Source organism: Taudactylus pleione, unplaced genomic scaffold (genome assembly GCF_031769625.1).
Source record: "Taudactylus pleione unplaced genomic scaffold, aTauple2 ptg000019l, whole genome shotgun sequence".
Lineage (NCBI taxonomy): Eukaryota > Metazoa > Chordata > Amphibia > Anura > Myobatrachidae > Taudactylus > Taudactylus pleione.
In genome coordinates this window covers 20,011,348-20,032,160 of record NW_028284421.1, presented here as the reverse complement: position 1 = coordinate 20,032,160, position 20,813 = coordinate 20,011,348, and the positions used below count along the sequence as shown (strand labels likewise).

The 20,813-nt window shown below is 43.7% G+C and overlaps 1 protein-coding gene across 2 annotated transcripts in view; it reads right to left on the bottom strand.

Moving 5' to 3' along the window:
* LOC148540392 (hydroxylysine kinase-like) overlaps window positions 1–20,813 on the bottom strand; it is a 118,437-nt gene that overhangs the window by 88,459 nt on the left and 9,165 nt on the right. Inside the window, exon 1 of one of the 2 annotated variants that reach the window (XM_088445828.1) lies at window positions 7,754–7,870. The exons of the other annotated variant lie outside the window; for it this stretch is intronic. The gene's annotated coding sequence lies outside the window, so the exon portion shown is untranslated. Of the gene's footprint in view, window positions 1–7,753; window positions 7,871–20,813 lie in introns of those variants that run through there. 2 annotated transcript variants of the gene reach the window in all.

Here is a 20,813-nt window from a genome sequence, read left to right as displayed (position 1 = left end):
AGTCTCCGGATATGCGTGTGACCACTTCCAGTTGTGTGGTCCGCGCGTCAGAGGCGATGGATGGAGCCACTAGATGTTCGACTTCCGGTTAAGACTACTCACTGCCCCGGAAGTTTCTGTCAATCCACATTGACGCTAATACTGATATTAGGATATTATGAGGGAATATTCCCTTATAAGAACTTCCGATGAGTGAATTGAAAAAAGTGGTGCAGTGAAGAACAATAGTTAGGCTCTTTTACTTATTGTGGGTGGTGGACTATAGTCCCGGACTTTTGGAATGACCAATTGGTTTAGATTATGTTTTATTATGTCTATTTTCTCCAAAAATTTCTGTGGAATAGGATTGATGTTAGATTCAGGATATTTTTAGATTCTGTTAGGGAATACAGATGGCAATGTGAAGTTCAACAATGAGATTATCTAAAGTTTTTTGGTGATTCAGGGATGATTAGTTTTAATGGGGGAGGGGTATATTAAGCACTTCCTGGTTCTAAACTCCACATCCTGAGGAAGGAGAACAGGTCCAAAACACGTAGATGGTGGAGTAAGGAGCAGGAACTGCATAACAGGCGGTATTGTGTCATCTTTTTGGATTGCTCCCTTATGGTTTTTTTCCCTCATTTTCATCTTGTTGGAGGACTACAGTATCTCTGAGCATTCCTGGGTAATCAGAGATGTGTTTATAAACCATATTGTGAATATTCCATTGCCACCTGCAGTCCCAATATTGCTTCATGTTCTTTTATATTTTTTATATATATGTGATGTGGTCGTTTGTCTTCCATGGTTCTGAATTGGAATAAAAAGTTTTTTTAGAAAAAGAAAATATTTTTTTTTGGCACCAGTTCTGTACGAGAAGTGAATCTTAAAAAGAAACCTTTACACAGAAGAACCAAGGGGGATAAATGGTGAGTGTCTGTCAATAGAGCCGTAAGGAGTCTGATCCATTTAAGGAGAGAGGAGGTGTTAAAGAAACCGTTCAGTGAATGGTATTTGAGTGCATGTGGTGAGTTCTATCCATTATATGCAAAACAGAAAAAGATCTCATACCTCGGAGTGAAGTATTGGCAGAGACATACCTCAAGATGGAGGTGGACACCTCATAGATCTTTTCATACAGACTGCGCCAGTGATACTATCTTGTTGTTTTAATAAGCTCCAAAATCTTTCAGTTTTTGTCATTTGCTGAATATTAGGTGGCCCTATCGGACCCCTAATAATGAATAAAAATTTTTTTTTTTTAGATTTAGTCTCCTGGAGTGGATAGAGCATCCATCATAGGATGTGGGCTAAAGTTGTACAGTAATAGGTGGATTTGTGCTTCACCTTCTAGGATATAAATATATTAAGCTTCAGGTCAAGCATAGCAGTTTATAAAGGCAGTAAGCTTAACATTACTATTACATATTTGATAACGTAATACTTGTTTAAAACAAGATTCTTTCTATTAAAAAGCCAGGAATGTTTACATGTGCTGAAGCAAAATGCTGTGCATTACATAAGAAAGGTGGGGATTTTAAAAATTAACTTCAAGGAAGCAGTTTTCTATCACATCATTTCAGTACATGAACCTACAAAGTACACAGGAGTACAACCACTTCAGAGTGTCAGCATTTAAGGGTGATGATGGGGGAGTGGCTAGAATAATGCAGGCGTGCCTGTCCGTTGAAAGCCATAGCATGGGCATGCATATATTAGCCACTGTGACGGCATATGCAGCTTGAGTACTCACTGCTTGCGATGAGGTTAGCAATTTCTGAGTAAAGTCAGACCTGTTGTAATTGTGTGTGAAGGGCAGATGTTACTCATTGTTCCCAATGTATACGCAGGACTGCGCGGTATTACGGCTGTGAGAAAGTGGTAGTGGGCATCTCTATGCTGGCTTTGCCATTGCATTCATTAGCAGACCCTGCATGCATAATCACAGCCATGATCATGATAGCAATCCATTGAGAATCAGGCCCTAAGTTTGTAACTGTGGACATATCATCATTGAATATGGTGATACCTCACCATGAAGGCATTAATAAAGTCAGAAAAAGATTGTCGGTAGGACCATACTACGGACAACCCTATTGAGTTTGTATGTAACCAGATCAACTTGGTATTGGCCAACAATCATTTTCAGTATTGTGAGGGCTATTATGTGCAAAATGCTGGGACTGCAATGGGGTCAAATTTGGCCCCTGTTTATGCCAACATATATATGGTCAAATATGAAATGTACATATACCACAAATTCAGTCCCAGTAATTATTATCTATGCTATATACATTTTGTATTTATATTATGGCGAGATACTAAAGAGGCCTTTGACATGATGATGCTAGAATTGAATGGATTGGAGACCCCCATACAGTTCACCAGCAATTTACAATCTGAATCCACAGATTTTTTTTGGATGTTACTGTCTTTAAAGTGAGCACAATTCTGGGTACCACACTTTTCAAGGAGGACACATATCACAATACTTTACTACACCAGACCAGTTATCATCCACTGGGCCTTAAAGATGAACTACTGATATTACAGTTCATAAGGGTATTGAGAAAAATTCCGATCCCAAATGGGTTGAAACACAAATATTGGAAATGAGTAACACATTTTTTGATAGAGGGTACTCACCAGTAATGGTCCACAGGCATTTACAGCGGGCAAGGGTCAAATTTAAAAACCAACAGAATGAGGTTAAACATTCCATACAGAATCAAATGATCATCATAACATCTTATGAAACATAAGCTTCTAAATTTCGAAGAAGAGTTATGAAACATTGGAACATTGTGGCATCTGACTGTTTTTCATCCAAACAGCAGTATTCTACTGGACAAGAGGACCAAACACCAGGAAAAAGGCGAGTATAGTGTGAGTGTTTGTATATATTCAGTTTGTACATTGTGTTTGAGTACTGTGTTTATTTTAATATTTCCTAGAGGCACCAGCGGGCCTTTAATGCCCCGCATGCTGGTACTTGTGGTTTTCGAAGTACCAGCATGTGGGGGAGGCTTTCTGGGACCTGTAGTTCCACTGCTAAAGACAATATTTCCGGCATCTAATTTTTACAACACACTTCACTATCAACCCGGCAACCACCGGCCAGGGGTGATGGAGATCACCCTGGGCTATCAGCCTATGCCTGAGGTGCCCTGGAGAGGGGGCCCCTTTATTGTGGAGGTCCCCACCTCCCCAGGGATCCCTGGCTTGGACTGACTAGCGGTCAGGGGTAATGCTTTGGCCGGGGAACCCAGTGAAAGGGTTTTCGTGGCTGTGGCATTACCCCCCCCCACCACCTGCTAGAAGGAGTCCGATGCTGGTTATGGAAATTACAGGGGACCTCTACTCATTTTGTCCCCTGTATTTCCACAACCAGGACTGGATCTGAAAAGCCCTGTGCTGGTACTTAAAATACAGGGGCTCCCTATGCATTTGGCCCCTGTATTTTTAGAACCTGAACAGGCTGTACAGAGCCCTGGGCTGGTTATGCTTCTGGGGAGTGGGTGCCTGTCTTTTAAAAAAAAAATACTTTCATATGTACACACTGAAACATGCATGTATCTCATGGATATGTGCATGTTTCTGTGTTACTCTGACCTGCTCTGGATAAACTCACTATCCTGAAGCTGGTCTGTTGTTTTTGCAATTTCTCAGGCAGTAATATGTGCGAGTGAAGCATTCACACTCTATTACATTGCCTGAGTTCTATCTAGAGAATGGGAAAACATCTGGATGCGAGATGCTTTTTTGCGAGTTATAGTAAAACCCGAAAAATGTGAGTTTTACTATAGTCGCACCCTATTAGATTTGTGAGTGAGTAAAAAATGCTAGTTTAGTGATAAACTCTCATTTTTAAAAAAAGATTGCAACCTATTACATTTAGCCCTATGTGTTGAAACTATATCACTGCATAAGTGATGACTGGGTGTCAGTTTTGAAGCACTGGGAGGCTCATATTAATGAGAGTGATTATATGAGAAAGATAAGTGTGTATCTACGACAAAGCTGCACGATTCATATACGGATGTACTATCCAATTAAATATATTCAATATACCCTGAACCACACTCTGAGCATGTGTTAATAAGTTAGACACTGACCCAATGAGGAGGGATTGTAACAGCATTGTTACATTGTTTTAGATTATTATGCTGCTAAACAACTAAATACCAATGAACTACAGTTTTTCTGTGATCAGAGACAACAGTGTATTAACACAGTGACAATTGAATAAAGAATTTCTGTGTCAATTATAACACACTACAACAGACATAAAAGTCTTTAAAGTTTCTTCAATAGATAGATATTGACACACGTAATGTTGCAATTCCTTTGGAGTATGTATCCTCATAAGCTTCCAGCAAAGGTTCCCCAAAAGAAGATGAAAGAAAATTGTACATATAGTAAAGCACAATTTATTATAACAATACAGTAACAGAATCCTAGGGCATTCAATGACATGGACGGGTATCCCCAAGTGGCTGTAAAGGTAACAATTACCATGTAGATGTAAGAACTGTCAACGGGCAGTCCTTTAAAGAGCATGTTATGTAACACATTAGTGTTGTCCCGAGCACTCCACTGGCTCTGCTCTAGTACAATCACCCTGGAAATCGAGTTCCTTAATCATCACTTGGTCCTCGTCTGTACTACCGATGCATTTCAACCCCCGTTCTGGGGTCTTTTTCAAGGTAAGTCCTGATTGTGAATGCCATTCAAACCTTCTCTCCTTAAAACCCCTCCATGTCCAATCCTGACTTAGCCAGCGAAGCTGATCCCTCTACATCAATCAACTACAAAAACTACAAAGTCCATGATCCTTTGCTGCGCCGGGCCAATAAGATCCCCGAACCCGACGTCACATCCGGAGTAGTCATAGTGACCCGCAGTTTGTATATCCCTCGTTTATAGCTGATCTTGACACTATGTTATCCTTGGTTCTAAGTATGCGACACGTCATATCCGGAAATCTCCTAATAGAAATACGAACACAGTCTTATCCTCGGTCATTATGGGAACAATGTATACAAATGTTCCTCATCATTGGTAGTTATGGAGACAATGTAAATAAATGTTTCTCATCATTGGAAACTGGGATATTGTCATTCCGATGTGCATAGATTAAAGAAATTATATCTGTCAGTTCATCTCAAAGCTAATCCCAGTATAAAAAAATCTTCAATAGATAGAAAGTTAACATAATTAAAAACATGAACATATTAAAAACATTTAAAAAAATATTTCAAAAAAATATAGAACAAGTGAGTTTGAACTTAAGGTGACAGAGTGACTAAAGTGCTGAATAAAGGTGCATAATGTGCAAAAACCCACTACAAGAACCATTTTAACTCAAAATCGAGATTCAGACTTCCTGGGGTTAAAGTGCCTAATTCAAAAATACTTTTCATCTCCGCCTTAGCCAGCTGTTTGGCCAAATCGTTTCTACATCAATGCCCCTTTATGTTTTGTAGACCCACAAAGCATTTAATATCTGCTACATTGCTATTGTGGTGTTGCTTGAAATGGTTGGATAGGGCATGGGTCTCCAGTCCCTTATGGACATTTCTTAGGTGTTCACCAATTCGAACTTTGAGGGGCCTTGAAGTTGATTGATGTATAGGGATCAGCTGCGCCGGCAAGGTCTGGGTTGGACAAAGGGCGGGGGGTTTAAGGAGAGAAGGTTTGAATGGCATTCACGATCAGAACTTACCTTGAAAAAGACCCCAGTATGGGGTTTGAAATCTGTCAGCGGTACAGATGAGGAGGACCAAGTGATGATTAAAGAACTCGATTTCAAGGGTGTTTGTACTGGAGCAGAGCCAGTGGAGTGCCCGGGACCAACACTAATGTGTTACATCACATGCTCTTTAAAGGACTGCCCATTGACAGTTCTTCCATCTACCCGGTAATTGTTACCTTTACAGCCACTTGGGGATACCCGTCCATGTCATTGAATGCCATAGTATTCTGTTATTGTATTGTTATAATAAATTGTGCTTCACTTTGTGTACAATTTTCTTTCATCTACTTATGGGGAACCTCTGCTGGAAGCTTATGAGGATACATACTCCAAAGGAATTGCAACATTACGTGTGTCAACATCTATCTATTTAAGAAACTTTAAAGACTTTTATGTCTGGTGTAATGTACAGGGGCGTATCTTCCTCTATTTAAGAAACTTTAAAGACTTTTATGTCTGGTGTAATGTACAGGGGCGTATCTTCCTATTGGCCTAGATGGCCCTCACCAGGGGCGCCGTTGCTAACAGCCGTCATTAATGATCTCCGGCTCTGGTCTCCTGTCTCCTCTTACTAGTGTCCCGCAGTCAGCCGTCATTGGCAAAGGATCCCTGGTCTCCTTTTGTCTCCTATGCTATGCTATGCTATGCTATGCTATGCTATGCTATGCTATGCTATGCTCTGCTCTGCTCTGCTCTGCTCTGCTCTGCTCTGTCCTCCATTGACTACTAATGTGTATCAGGCTTGTTATATGTCCCTTCATATCAGAAACATTTAAAATTAGAGAGACAAAATTTTTTTTTTTACCTAATATACCTCTTCCTCCACAATACCCACCATATACCAATCACCACTCACTGATTCCCATATGTCAATCATGCAGGAGAAGAGTGCCATATCAATCACAAGGCTCTATTCACAAGGTAATTTGCATATATGCAAATTGTCTTGCCCACAATGCATCTTGGCCCTCATTCAGAGCCGGACGCTCTGAGCAGAGTGCTCGCTCTGAATGAGGGCCGTCCTCCATAAAAATGGAGCGTCCTCCTGGACGCTCGTATAACTGTGGGTCACCACCCACAGCACATACGAGCGTGCAGGATGATGGTCACGATGGTCTTGACCATCGCGACCATCGCCAGTGCGACCAGAAGCCTGTGGTCGGGGTTTTCGACCACAAGCCCTGGAGTGATTTTGGCTCTATCAGAGCCAAAATCACTCCCACTGACATCACTAGTGATGTCAGTGGGGCCGGCTTCTGACGGTAGGCGTTCCCTTGGGAACGCCTCCGTCTGGGAGGCACGCCCCCGGCACACCCACCAAAGGGGGCGTGCTGTCAATCAACATCGACAGCACGCCCCCTTTGATCAGACACAACGAGCGAAGGAAAGTCCTTCGCTCGTCGCGTCTGGCGCATGCGCACAACGGAGCTCCCTCCATTGTGCGCATGCGCAGTGCACACCATCGACCCACTTGCGAGCGGACAGCCGCTTGCGAGTGGGTCTGAATGAGGCCCCTAGTTTGTTATTGATGCCCTCTTTTCCTGTGTTATTGACATATAGAAATTAATAAACAGTGCATTGCATGTAGTAAGTGTTATAACTGAAAAAAATATAAATAAATAAATATATATATATATATATATATATATATACGACAGGCTCAATCCACGGCACTCGACCATCTGGGGTGCCCTTGGTATGTGACCACACCATCTACATAAAAAATATCATACAAACTCGGCACTCACATGCTTTTCAAACTGCAACTCCTTTAAACATAGGGAATGTAAAGGAGTTGCAGTTTGAAAAGCATGTGAGTGGCGAGTTTGTATGATATATATATATATATATATATATATATAGCCAAAAATAGTTGGACGGCACTCCGACATAAGTAATAAATCTCAATACATCTTAAGATGGTTGTCAACGTTTCAGAGCCCTCTGCTCTTTTATCAAGACAATATCACAATAAAATACAAACAAAATACAAACAAATAACATATATATACATACCAAGATCAGCTACACCCGAGTGCTCGTGCGACGCTGACCCGACGGAGTCCCGGTGACGTCATGGGCGCGCACTGCGCCGGCGGTCGGTGACTCACAGGGGGGCGTCCAAAAGTGACGTATACCATCACCATAGTAACTGGGGGAAAGCATTGAAAGGGAGTGCAGGCATGGATAACTGTATCATAACCCAACAACATATAACAGTAAATGGTGTATCTGACACAGTATGGGCAGACTAAAAGACTAGAAAAACGCAAAAAGTACCTGCAAGGACACTTATCTAACTGAGATAAATTAACTACGGGATAGGAGAGACGTGGCCATAAACAGGAGTAATATCAGAATACAGTAGGCTTCTTTCTGGAGTAACATCCGATCTCTGACAGAGATCGGATGTTACTCCAGAAAGAAGCCTACTGGATTTACACACTACAAACTGTACAACCTTGGGGCCTGAACGAAACGCTATCCTTAAATTGTTTCTTATAGTCGTCTCCCATAAACGATCTCTTATTATATAGGTCACATTAGGCCTTTCTTTCATTGTCCAGCTATGTCCACTAGTGGACACTAGACCACCCTAGGTAGTACACCTTTGCATACAGTGTATTCTGATATTACTCCTGTTTATGGTATACGTCACTTTTGGACGCCCCCCTGTGAGTCACCGACCGCTGGCGCAGTGCGCGCCCATGACGTCACCGGGACTCCGTCGGGTCGGCGTCGCACGAGCACTCGGGTGTAGCTGATCTTGGTATGTATATATATGTTATTTGTTTGTATTTTATTGTGATATTGTCTTGATAAAAGAGCAGAGGGCTCTGAAACGTTGACAACCATCTTAAGATGTATTGAGATTTATTACTTATGTCGTAGTGCCGACCAACTATTTTTGGCTATCATTGAGAGTATCTCAGGACTGGCACCCGCGCCAGTTGTTGTATCAGTTCTATTGGAGTGCCGGACTACTACTACATTATATATATATATATATATTGTCTCCCTATTTCTGCAGGCGTGTAAATTGAACTACCCCCAGTGTAAGTATAGTAAATTTATGTTTCCTCAGTTTGAGGAACTTGCCATGATCCTTGTAGGTTGTGGATATTTCCATGTTGGGGAATAGGATAAGATCCTTATGGCCAGTTTTTATTCTTATGTGGGTTTTAGGAAAGGACCATTGTGGGCTGTCATCCTAGTGAGTTATAAGGTGGACTTGTTAAATAGCATAATGCAGGATAGACAGCCGTATTTGAATATATGTAAATTACTTTACCCATAATGCATTTTGTTTGTTTTTGACGCAATGTTTTCAATCTTTTCCTGCGTGTTTTTTGCATAAATAAATTAATAAATAGTAGGGGTGAGCGGGTTCAGATTTCTGAAATCCGAACCCCCCCGAGCCCCCCCGATCCGAGTCCGATCCGAGTCAGGCTCGACTTTTCCCGCCTGACTCGGATCTGAAATCGAGGCAAAACGTCATCATCCCGCCTTCCGAGTCTCGCGGGTTTTGGATCCTATATAAGGTACCCGCGTCGGCGCCATTTTCTCACTCGGCTGTGGACAGTGAAGAGGGAGGGTGGGAGTTAGGGCTGTGTAGTGTAGTGTAGTGTAGTGCTGCTGTTGTCCACTACTTCAAAGTCCATAGGGGCTGGCTGTGTTGTGCTGTGCTGCTGTTGTTAATAGGGGCTGTGTCCACTACTTCAAAGTCCATAGGGGCTGGCTGGACTGTGTTGTGCAGTCAGTTCTCCATAGGGGCTGTGTCCACTCCAAAGTCCTGTGCAGTGTCCCAGTCCTAAAGGAGTGCTGTAGTGTTGTCCAGGGGGTGCTCTGTCCATCAGGGGTGCTCCCCCCAAGTGCTAAAAAAATAATATATTTTCTGTGGTTGTGAATTATTTGCGCAGTAGCCGCACGTGCATCAACAAAGTAGTGCCAAGCGTGCGCCTGTGTCATAAGTAAAGGGCCGGCTGGCTTGACCGTTAAAGGGTGCTGTAACCCCCGAAAGTACACTCCAGTCCAAACCAAAAAAAAATTATTTTCTGTGTTTGTGAATTGTGTGCGCAGTAGCCGCACGTGCATCAACAAAGTAGTGCCAAGCGTGCGCCTGTGTCATAAGTAAAGGGCCGGCTGGCTTGACCGTTAAGGGTGCTGTAACCCCCGAAAGTACACTCCAGTCCAAACCAAAAAAAAAATAATTTTCTGTGTTTGTGAATTGTGTGCGCAGTAGCCGCACGTGCATCAACAAAGTAGTGCCAAGCGTGCACCTGTGTCATAAGTAAAGGGCCGGCTGGCTTGACCGTTAAGGGTGCTGTAACCCCCGAAAGTACACTCCAGTCAAACCAAAAAAAAAATTATTTTCTGTGTTTGTGAATTGTGTGCGCAGTAGCCGCACGTGCATCAACAAAGTAGTGCCAAGCGTGCGCCTGTGTCATAAGTAAAGGGCCGGCTGGCTTGACCGTTAAAGGGTGCTGTAACCCCCAAAGTACACTCCAGTCCAAACCAAAAAAAAAATTATTTTCTGTGTTTGTGAATTGTGTGCGCAGTAGCCGCACGTGCATCAACAAAGTAGTGCCAAGCGTGCGCCTGTGTCATAAGTAAAGGGCCGGCTGGCTTGACCGTTAAAGGGTGCTGTAATCCCCGAAAGTACACTACAGTCCAAACCAAAAAAAAATTATTTTCTGTGTTTGTGAATTGTGTGCGCAGTAGCCGCACGTGCATCAACAAAGTAGTGCCAAGCGTGCGCCTGTGTCATAAGTAAAGGGCCGGCTGGCTTGACCGTTAAAGGGTGCTGTAACCCCCGAAAGTACACTCCAGTCCAAACCAAAAAAAAATTATTTTCTGTGTTTGTGAATTGTGTGCGCAGTAGCCGCACGTGCATCAACAAAGTAGTGCCAAGCGTGCACCTGTGTCATAAGTAAAGGGCCGGCTGGCTTGACCGTTAAGGGTGCTGTAACCCCCGAAAGTACACTCCAGTCCAAACCAAAAAAAAAATTATTTTCTGTGTTTGTGAATTGTGTGCGCAGTAGCCGCACGTGCATCAACAAAGTAGTGCCAAGCGTGCGCCTGTGTCATAAGTAAAGGGCCGGCTGGCTTGACAGTTAAAGGGTGCTGTAACCCCCGAAAGTACACTACAGTCCAAACCAAAAAAAAATTATTTTCTGTGTTTGTGAATTGTGTGCGCAGTAGCCGCACGTGCATCAACAAAGTAGTGCCAAGCGTGCGCCTGTGTCATAAGTAAAGGGCCGGCTGGCTTGACCGTTAAAAGGGTGCTGTAACCCCCGAAAGTACACTCCAGTCCAAACCAAAAAAAAATTATTTTCTGTGTTTGTGAATTGTGTGCGCAGTAGCCGCACGTGCATCAACAAAGTAGTGCCAAGCGTGCGCCTGTGTCATAAGTAAAGGGCCGGCTGGCTTGACCGTTAAAGGGTGCTGTAACCCCCGAAAGTACACTCCAGTCCAAACCAAAAAAAAATTATTTTCTGTGTTTGTGAATTGTGTGCGCAGTAGCCGCACGTGCATCAACAAAGTAGTGCCAAGCGTGCACCTGTGTCATAAGTAAAGGGCCGGCTGGCTTGACCGTTAAGGGTGCTGTAACCCCCGAAAGTACACTCCAGTCCAAACCAAAAAAAAAATTATTTTCTGTGTTTGTGAATTGTGTGCGCAGTAGCCGCACGTGCATCAACAAAGTAGTGCCAAGCGTGCGCCTGTGTCATAAGTAAAGGGCCGGCTGGCTTGACAGTTAAAGGGTGCTGTAACCCCCGAAAGTACACTCCAGTCCAAACCAAAAAAAAATTATTTTCTGTGTTTGTGAATTGTGTGCGCAGTAGCCGCACGTGCATCAACAAAGTAGTGCCAAGCGTGCGCCTGTGTCATAAGTAAAGGGCCGGCTGGCTTGACCGTTAAAGGGTGCTGTAACCCCCGAAAGTACACTCCAGTCCAAACCAAAAAAAAATTATTTTCTGTGTTTGTGAATTGTGTGCGCAGTAGCCGCACGTGCATCAACAAAGTAGTGCCAAGTGTGCGCCTGTGTCATAAGTAAAGGGCCGGCTGGCTTGACCGTTAAAGGGTGCTGTAACCCCCAAAGTACACTCCAGTCCAAACCAAAAAAAAAAATATTTTCTGTGTTTGTGAATTGTGTGTGCAGTAGCCGCACGTGCATCAACAAAGTAGTGCCAAGCGTGCGCCTGTGTCATAAGTAAAGGGCCGGCTGGCTTGACCGTTAAAGGGTGCTGTAACCTGCAAAGTACACTCCAAACCCAAAAAATATATATTTTCTGTGTTTGTGAATTGTGTGCGCAGTAGCCGCACGTGCATCAACAAAGGAGCAGCGCCAAGCGTGCGCCTGTGTCCCATAAGTATAGAGCCGGCTGGCTCATTTCTTAAAGGGTGGTGTAACCCACAAAGTGCACTACTCTCCAGCAAAAATAAAAAAATATTTTCTGTGTTTATCAAATCGATATAACATAAATGGAGGACCAAACTTTCTCCGATAAAAATAAAATAGAGAAAGATCAAGAACCACTTCCTCCTAGTGCTGAAGCTGCTGCCACTAGTCATGACATAGACGATAACATGCCATCAACGTCGTCTGCCAAGGCCGATGCCCAATGTCATAGTAGAGGGCACATACAATCCCAAATGACAAAGTTCAGGAAAATGACCTTGAAAAAAACATTTAAATCATCTGAAGAGAAACGTAAACTTGCCAATATGCCATTTACGACACGGAGTGGCAAGGAACGGCTAAGGTCGATCCCTAGTATGTTCATGACTAGTGGTTCAGCTTCACATGACGATGGAAGCCCTCCTCCCACTAAAAAAATCAAAAGAGTTAAGCTGGCAAAAGCACAGCGAAGAACTGTGCTTTCTAAGAAGATATCACAAATCCCCAAGGAGAGTCCAAGTGTGGTGGTGGTTGCGATGCCTGACCTTCCCAGCACTGGACGGGAAGAGGTGGCTCTTTCCACCATTTGCACGCCCCCTGCAAGTGCTGAAAGGAGCACCCACAGTCCACTTGCTGATATGCAAATTGAAGATGTCACTATTGAAGTACAACAGGATGAGGATACTGGTGTAGCTGGCGCTGAGGAGGAAGTTGGCGAGGGTGATTCTGATGGTGATGTGGTTTGTTTAAATCAGGCTCCGTTGGAGACAGTTGTTGTCCGTGGGATGAAAAAGCCCATCACGGTCATGCCTGGGCAGAAGACCAAACATTCCACCTCTTTGGTCTGGCAATATTTCTATCCAAATCCGGACAACAACTGTCTTGCCATATGTACCATATGTAAAGGTGGAATAAGTAGGGGTAGGGACGTTAACCACCTAGGAACATCCTCCCTTATACGGCACCTGCAGCGTGTTCATAATAAGTTACTGTCAAGTTCAGAAACTTTGGCTAAGACCGTAAGCAGTCCAGGGACACCTAAATCCCGTTGTCCTGTTGTATCCAAGCGCCTGCAAACCACACCGTCAACTCCCTCCTCGTCAATTTCCTCCTTAGTCAGGATCGGAAGTAGTCCTGCAGGCCATGTCACTGGCATGACTGACTCTCCTATCCGGGATTCCTCCGGAGGATCCTGCATTGCTACGCCACCTGCTGCCGCTGCTGCTGTTGCTGTTGCTGGGAGTCGTTCATCATCCCAGAGAGGAAGTAGGAACACCACTACTTTTACTAAACAATTGACCCTCCAACAGTCCTTAGCGAGGAGGATGAAGTACGACAGCAGTCATCCTGAAGCAAAACGTATAACTGAGGCCTTGACTGCTATGTTGGTGTTAGACGTGCATCCGGTATCCGCCATTAGTGCAGTGGGATTTAGACAATTGATGGAGGTAGTGTGTCCCCGGTTCCAAATCCCGTCTAGATTCCACTTCACTAGGCAGGCGATACCGAGACTGTACAGAAACGTCAGAAAAAGTGTCCTCAGTGTCCTGAAAAATGCCGTTGTACCCAATGTCCACTTAACCACGGACATGTGGACAAGTGGAACAGGGCAGACTAAGGACTATATGACTGTGACAGCCCACTGGGTAGATGTATCGCCTTACGCAGCAACAGCAGCAGCGTCAACAGTAGCAGCATATCAGAAACGCCAGCTCGTTCCAAGGCAGGCTACGCTGTGTATCACCGGTTTCAGTAAGAGGCACACCGCCGACAACCTCTTAGAGAAACTGAGGGAAATCATCGCCCAGTGGCTTACCCCACTTAGACTCTCCTGGGGATTTGTGATATCTGACAACGCCACCAATATTGTGTGGGCATTACATCTGGGCAAATTCCAGCACGTCCCATGTTTTGCTCACACAATAAACTTGGTGGTGCAGAATTTTCTGAAAAGCGACAGGGGTGCAGGAGACGCTTTGGGCGGCCCAAAAAATTTCTGGCCACTTTCGCCATTCAGCGACTGCGTGCCGAAGACTGCAAACACTCTTGAACCTGCCCCGTCATCACCTGAAGCAAGAGGTTGTGACGCGGTGGAACTCAACCCTCTATATGCTTCAGAGGATGGAGGAGCAGCAAAAGGCCATACAAGCCTATACATCCACCTATGACATAGGCAAAGGAGGGGGTATGCACCTGACTCAAGCGCAGTGGAGAATGATTTCCGTGTTGTGCAAGGTTCTCCAGCCTTTCGAACTTGCCACACGTGAAGTCAGTTCAGACACTGCCAGCTTGAGTCAGGTCATTCCCCTCATCAGGCTTTTGCAGAAGCAGCTGGAGAAAGTGAAGGAGGAGCTAAGACGGAGCGATTCTGCTCGGCATGTGGAACTTGTGGATGAAGCCCTTCATTCGCTTTGCCAGGATTCCAGGGTGGTCAATCTGTTGAAATCAGACCACTACATTTTGGCCACCGTGCTCGATCCTAGGTTTAAAGCCTATGTGGTGTCTCTCTTTCCGGCCGACACAAGCCTGCAGAGGTGCAAAGACCTGCTGGTGAACACACTGTCAGCTGAAGCGGAACGTGACACGTCAACAGCTCCTTCTTCATTTTCTCCCGCAACTGGGGCTGCCAGGAAAAAACATAGCTATCCTAAGCAACCCGCTGGCGGTGATGCAGGACAGGCAGGACTAAGTTTGGACATCTGGTCCGGACTGAAGGACCTGGCAACAATTTCTGACATGTCTACTGTCACTGCATATGATACTGTCACCATTGACAGAATGGTGGAGGATTACATCGGTGACAGCATCCAAGTAGGCATGTCAGACAGTCCATACCTGTACTGGCAGGAAAAAGAGGCAATTTGGAGGCCCCTGTACAAACTGGCTCTATTTTACCTGAGTTGCCCCCCCTCCAGTGTGTACTCCAAAAGAGTGTTTAGTGCAGCCGGGAACCTTGTCAGCGAAAGGCGTAGGAGGTTGCTTCCACAAAATGTGGAGAAGATGATGTTCATCAATATGAATTATCAGCTCTTCCAGGGAGACCAGCCTCCAGAACGTACAGAGGGACCTGTGGTGGTGGATTCCAGTGGGGACGAGTTAATACTCTGTGAGGATGAGGATGTACACAACACTGAAGAGGGTGAGGAATCGGTGGATGAGGAGGATGAGGATGACATCTTGCCTCCGTAGAGCCAGTTTGTGCAGGGACAGATTAATTGCCAGCTTGTTTTGTGGGGGCCCAAACGAACCAATCATTTCAGCCACAGTCGTGTGGCAGACCCTGGCGCTGAAATGATTGGTTTGTTAAAGTGTGCATGTCCTGTTTCTACAACATAAGGGTGGGTGGGAGGGCCCAAGGACAATTCCATCTTGCACCTCTTTTTTTTCTTTGCATTATGTACAGTTTGGGGCCTAGTTTTTCAAACTGCCATGCTGTCTGCCACTGCAGTGTCACTCCTAGATGGGTCACGTGTTTGTGCCGCCCACTCGTGTCGCTTAGCATAGTCATCCAGCTACCTTGGTGCAACCTTTTGGACATAAAAACACTATTGTGAGGTGTGAGGTGTTCAGAATAGACTGGAAATGAGTGGAAATTAAGGTTATTGAGGTTAATAATAGCATAGGAGCAGAAAAACCTACAAATTCTGTGATTTTAGTGGTTTTTATGCTTTTTTCAAAAAAATACAGATCCAAAACACAAAACCCAGAACCCAAAACACGGAAGGGTGGTTTTGGCAAAACCAATCCAGATCCAAAACACGAAGAAAGATCCAGATCCAAAACCAAAACACAAAACACGAAAAGTGGCCGGTGCACACCCCTAATAAATAGTGGGTTGCAATAGAGTAAGTTCTATAAAAGATATATATATTCTCCCTATTTCTACAGGTGTGTGAATTAAACTACCCCCAGTGTGTCTTAGTTTTTTTTGTACCAGTAGAAACAGTCATTGGAGGGAGGCACCAGTCCCTTGGTTTGCCGTGGGGCGCTCGGACCCCTAGATACACCCCTTGTAATGTATTACCAAGCGCAGGTTATTTGATTTCTAACCTTTTATATCCTGTCTTTGTGTGGTGGTGTGGGAATTACCTTCCATAGATATAATTTACCTGCTGCTGGGCTTTGTTGCGCACTGATTCACTCTTTCCATTTAATTTTCAATTATAACACAGTACTGCCATAATTTACTTTGCTGGGAATAACAGACAATAATGTTCCAGGCAGATATTAGATAATATACAATACAAAAAACCGGGCGCTGTGGTCTGGAGAAAATTAAATCTAAGAGCAGCTACACCTAAGGGGTGGCTAGCCCCTATGAAAAGAAGGTATAGAAAAGAAGGGAGCGCTGATAGAGATCATAAACCATTTAATTGTAATACATAGATATAGAAAATAAAAATAAAAATAAAATTCAATTCACATAATAAAGAACATAAGATAATTGTACATATATAAAAATAGAGGTAGCTCATAGACATCTGAGCTATATATTAGAGGTATATACCTCTGAGGAAACTGTCGGACTACCACAGGCAGAGAAATGCGTTAGTACATCCTATATTCTCACCATCCACAGTTTACCACGCTTAGCCCGACCGGCTTTCACTCAGCCACCACCTTCCTTGACCCAAAGGATTGCTCAGATGTCTATGAGCTACCTCTATTCAGCCCGGCTGGTCAACTAGTCAGCCGCTGCACTCCATCCAACTAGGACGAGCTGCATCGCACCGGCTTCACCCTCTCCACTCGCGGCGTGACCAGAAAGAGCGAGGACTGCATCTCACGCTCCATTACCCACGGAGCAGCTCAGGCTGAGCACTACCCTTTCACTGCTGTCTTCCGATCCCAGGTCACCCCAGAGCGGCATTCCAGACACTGCCTGCTACGAGAAGATGGGACTAGGAGGATTACTAACCGGAAATTGACCAGACCGGCTGTGAGACCGGTCTGGTCAATTTCATTCATCAGCTAAGTACTGGATCTATTATCTTTTTATATTACAGTCATCTCAATCATCTGGGTTAACCCTTGTCTATTTTTTATATATTGGAATACCTCCCTTTTTTATATCACAGTACAAGAACACTAGTCAGGATAGCACTGATCACAGTGTTTCCATTTCTGTCTGGAATTGAAATCATTTTCTTATGATTGGACATTCATGATCCTATACAAGTTACTTATAACAGCAATAATACCTTCTAAACTACGGACATAACTCATATATTAACATTGCCACTGTGCAACTATTTATTTGTATGAGACTCAGCCTCTATTTTTATATATGTACAATTATCTTATGTTCTTTATTATGTGAATTGAATTTTATTTTTATTTTCTATATCTATGTATTACAATTAAATGGTTTATGATCTCTATCAGCGCTCCCTTCTTTTCTAGATATTAGAAAAGTAGGCTCATGGTATGCTGGATGTGGACTCCACAGGATGGATTGACATGGAACAAATCCATTAGTGAGACTCTATGAACATCACTGCATGGGCTCCACTTGATCTAGAACCGGACCTGAGCAGCAGCTCCATTTAACATAGGAAAAGAGTGATAAAGTCCTTTATCTCTCTCCACTTTCTCTCTATCCAAGCTTTGATAAATCTCCACTATGGTGCCTATGTAAAAAAACAGGTCAGAACCACCCGAGCAAGGACAGCAAGTTATGTCTGACTGGATACTGCTGGTCTGAATATCTGAATTGTTTTCAGCTGTGAGCATGCAGGAATGAGCAGTCAGCAACTGGTGTGCAGAAAATGTCAGGAAACCTGCCAGTTGGCCTGAAACTGTGGGCACTAGACAGGCAATATTTTGAAACTATATTGTAGTAAAATATCCCACCCAAACCTGAAATTGCAGGGGTAGAATTCTCCTTTAATCTTTCCATTAACTATAATGGTACGTACACACGGCATGATCACTCAGCTATAATGATATCGCTGACTGATCGTCCTGCACTTTCCCGAAGTGCTGGATTATTATTATTATCCTTTATTTTTATGGCACCACAAGGGTTCCGCAGCGCCTTACACAGTACATAAACAAATGAGCACACAAGAAAAGAGTTATTAACAGTACAACAATGCAGGACAAATACATGATTTACACATTGCTGCATAACACTTAAATAAGCAGCATGATGTCAGCAACCAAGGGTTGGGTGCTGTTGTAAATTAAAGTATAATTAAGTGAAGGAGAAGCACATGAGGGAAGAGGGCCCTGCTCGTGAGAGCTTACATTCTAGAGGAGAGGGGGCAGACAAACAGGGGTGACACAGATGGGCTGGATACAAGGGTCACAGTAATATAGCATCTATGGAAAGGTTAGTCTAAACTTAAGAGGAAAAGACAATGAGTTGAGCAAAATTGCATCAAGCCTCATGATTTGGGGGTTACAACCAAGGTCCATTTGAGGGGTCATCTTGCTGCATCATTTGGTATGGCATAGTTGGAGTGGATAAGCAGATTGCATGGGGAGATCAGGAGGGATGTGGGCTGCATTGGGGATCCGGGTGCAGGCACAATCCATAGGCATGGTGAAAATGAGGTGGTAGATAAAAACAGTCCTTAATAGCAGAAATTGCTGATTTGTTAATTTCTATTTCTGTTCTCCTCTTGTTTAACTCCTGAATAACTCCGGCTGCAATTTAAATATTCTATTTACACTTTAAACTAAGCACTTAAAATCTAAGCACTGTTGCTAGAGCAGCCTTAGCTATGGCAGCCTAATAGTAACAGGTCGATATTGATCATCCAGCACACCACCAACGACGCCCATCGTTGATCATGGGTCCCTATAGTAACCTGGTTAATATCAACCAGGTTGGCCTGCATGCATGGGCGATGGACGATATCGTTATCGTCCATACGTGCCTGCGCATCACAGGTCGTTGGTGGGTTGGAATTGACCAAAAAATGCACGATATGAATGATAACGGTATGATCGATATCGTTATCGTTCATATCATGCATTTTAAACGTCCCATGTGTACGCACCATAAGAATAAATGTTATTCATAAAATCAACTTTCATTAAAGGAAAATATAGATTCTGGTGTCTTTGATAATAAAATGAATTTATTTCTCTTCCTGCTGGCCAGCATTTAATTGGTACAGGGCAAAAGAAAAACATTTCTAAATTAGGTTTGAAGTACTCTAGATCTTAATGAAAAATGTAAAATATTACTGTATGTAGATGAATAAATTAAGCAAACCACAGTTTAGTCTATACATCCATGAATTATTAATATTCCTCCCAAAGAAAACATGTAACAAACAATCACTCCTTAAAACTAGAAATGAACGGGTTCGGATTTCAGAGATCAGAGCCCACCCGAAATTTAGCAGGTCCGAGTCGGATCCAAGCAGGCTTGATTTTTCCCGCCTGACTCAGATCTCAAACCGAGGCAAAACTATAGAGTCTGAAATCTCGTGGTTCGCAAGCTTTCATCTCTATGATCAATGTAGTATATAAGGGACCATGCGATGGATGCCATTTCACTCCGGCTGTGGAGACTGAACAGGGAGGGTGGGTAGTGTAAGGCTGGGAGAGGTGCTGGTGCTGTCTGTCTGCTGGGTCTTGGGCTAGTGCTGATCCATTCTGGGCCGGTGCTGTCACTGTGCTGTCTGCTGTGTCCATATGGGCTGTTGCTGATCCATCTGGGCTGTCTGTGCTGTCTGCTGTGTCCTGGGCTGGTAGTGCTGATCCATTCTGGGCTGGTGCTTTGCTGTCTGATGTGTTCATCTGGGCTGGTGCAGAACTGCAGATACATCTGGACTGGTGCTGTGTCCATGTAGGCCCAAGTTCTGGACTCAAAAAAAACTATATAGTCAAAAAAAAATCAATCAAAGTGTTTTTTATATTTTTCTGTGTGTGTGTGTGCATGCGTGTGAGGCTTAACCACAGTACCACACAAGATCCAGCCAGCAACGCAAGTTGCAACCTAGTGCTGCCTGACTCCAGTCGTGCTAAAGAAAAAAAAAAAAACAATAAAAGTGTCATTTATATTTTTCTGTGTGTATACATGCGTGTTAGGCTTAACCACAGTACCACACAAGATCCAGCCAGCAACGCAAGTTGCAACCTAGTGCTGCCTGACTCCAGTCGTGCTAAAGAAAAAAAAAAAAAACAATAAAAGTGTCATTTATATTTTTCTGTGTGTATACATGCGTGTTAGGCTTAACCACAGTACCGCACAAGATCCAGCCAGCAACGCAAGTTGCAACCTAGTGCTGCCCGACTACAGTCGTGATCAATCTGTGCTCTGGGCCCAAGTTCTGGAGCTGAAAAAAAATAAAAATCAATTGTCTTTTTTTCTAATAATCGTCTGTGCGTGTTAGGCTTAGCCGCACAAGATTTAGCAAATTGGCAACGCAACCTAGTGCTGCCTGACTCCAGTCATCATCAATCTGTGCTCTGGGCCCAAGTTCTGGAGCTGGAAAAAAAATAAAAATCAATTGTCTTTTTTTTCAAATAATTGTGTGTTTGTGCGTGTTAGGCTTAGCCGCACAAGATCTAGCAAGTTGGCAATGCAATCTAGTGCTGCCCAACTCCAGTCGTCATCAAGCTGTGCTCTGGGCCCAAGTTCTGGAGCTGAAAAAATATAAAAATCAATTGTCTTCTTTTCTATTAATTGTCTGTGTGTCTGTGCGTGTTAGGCTTAAC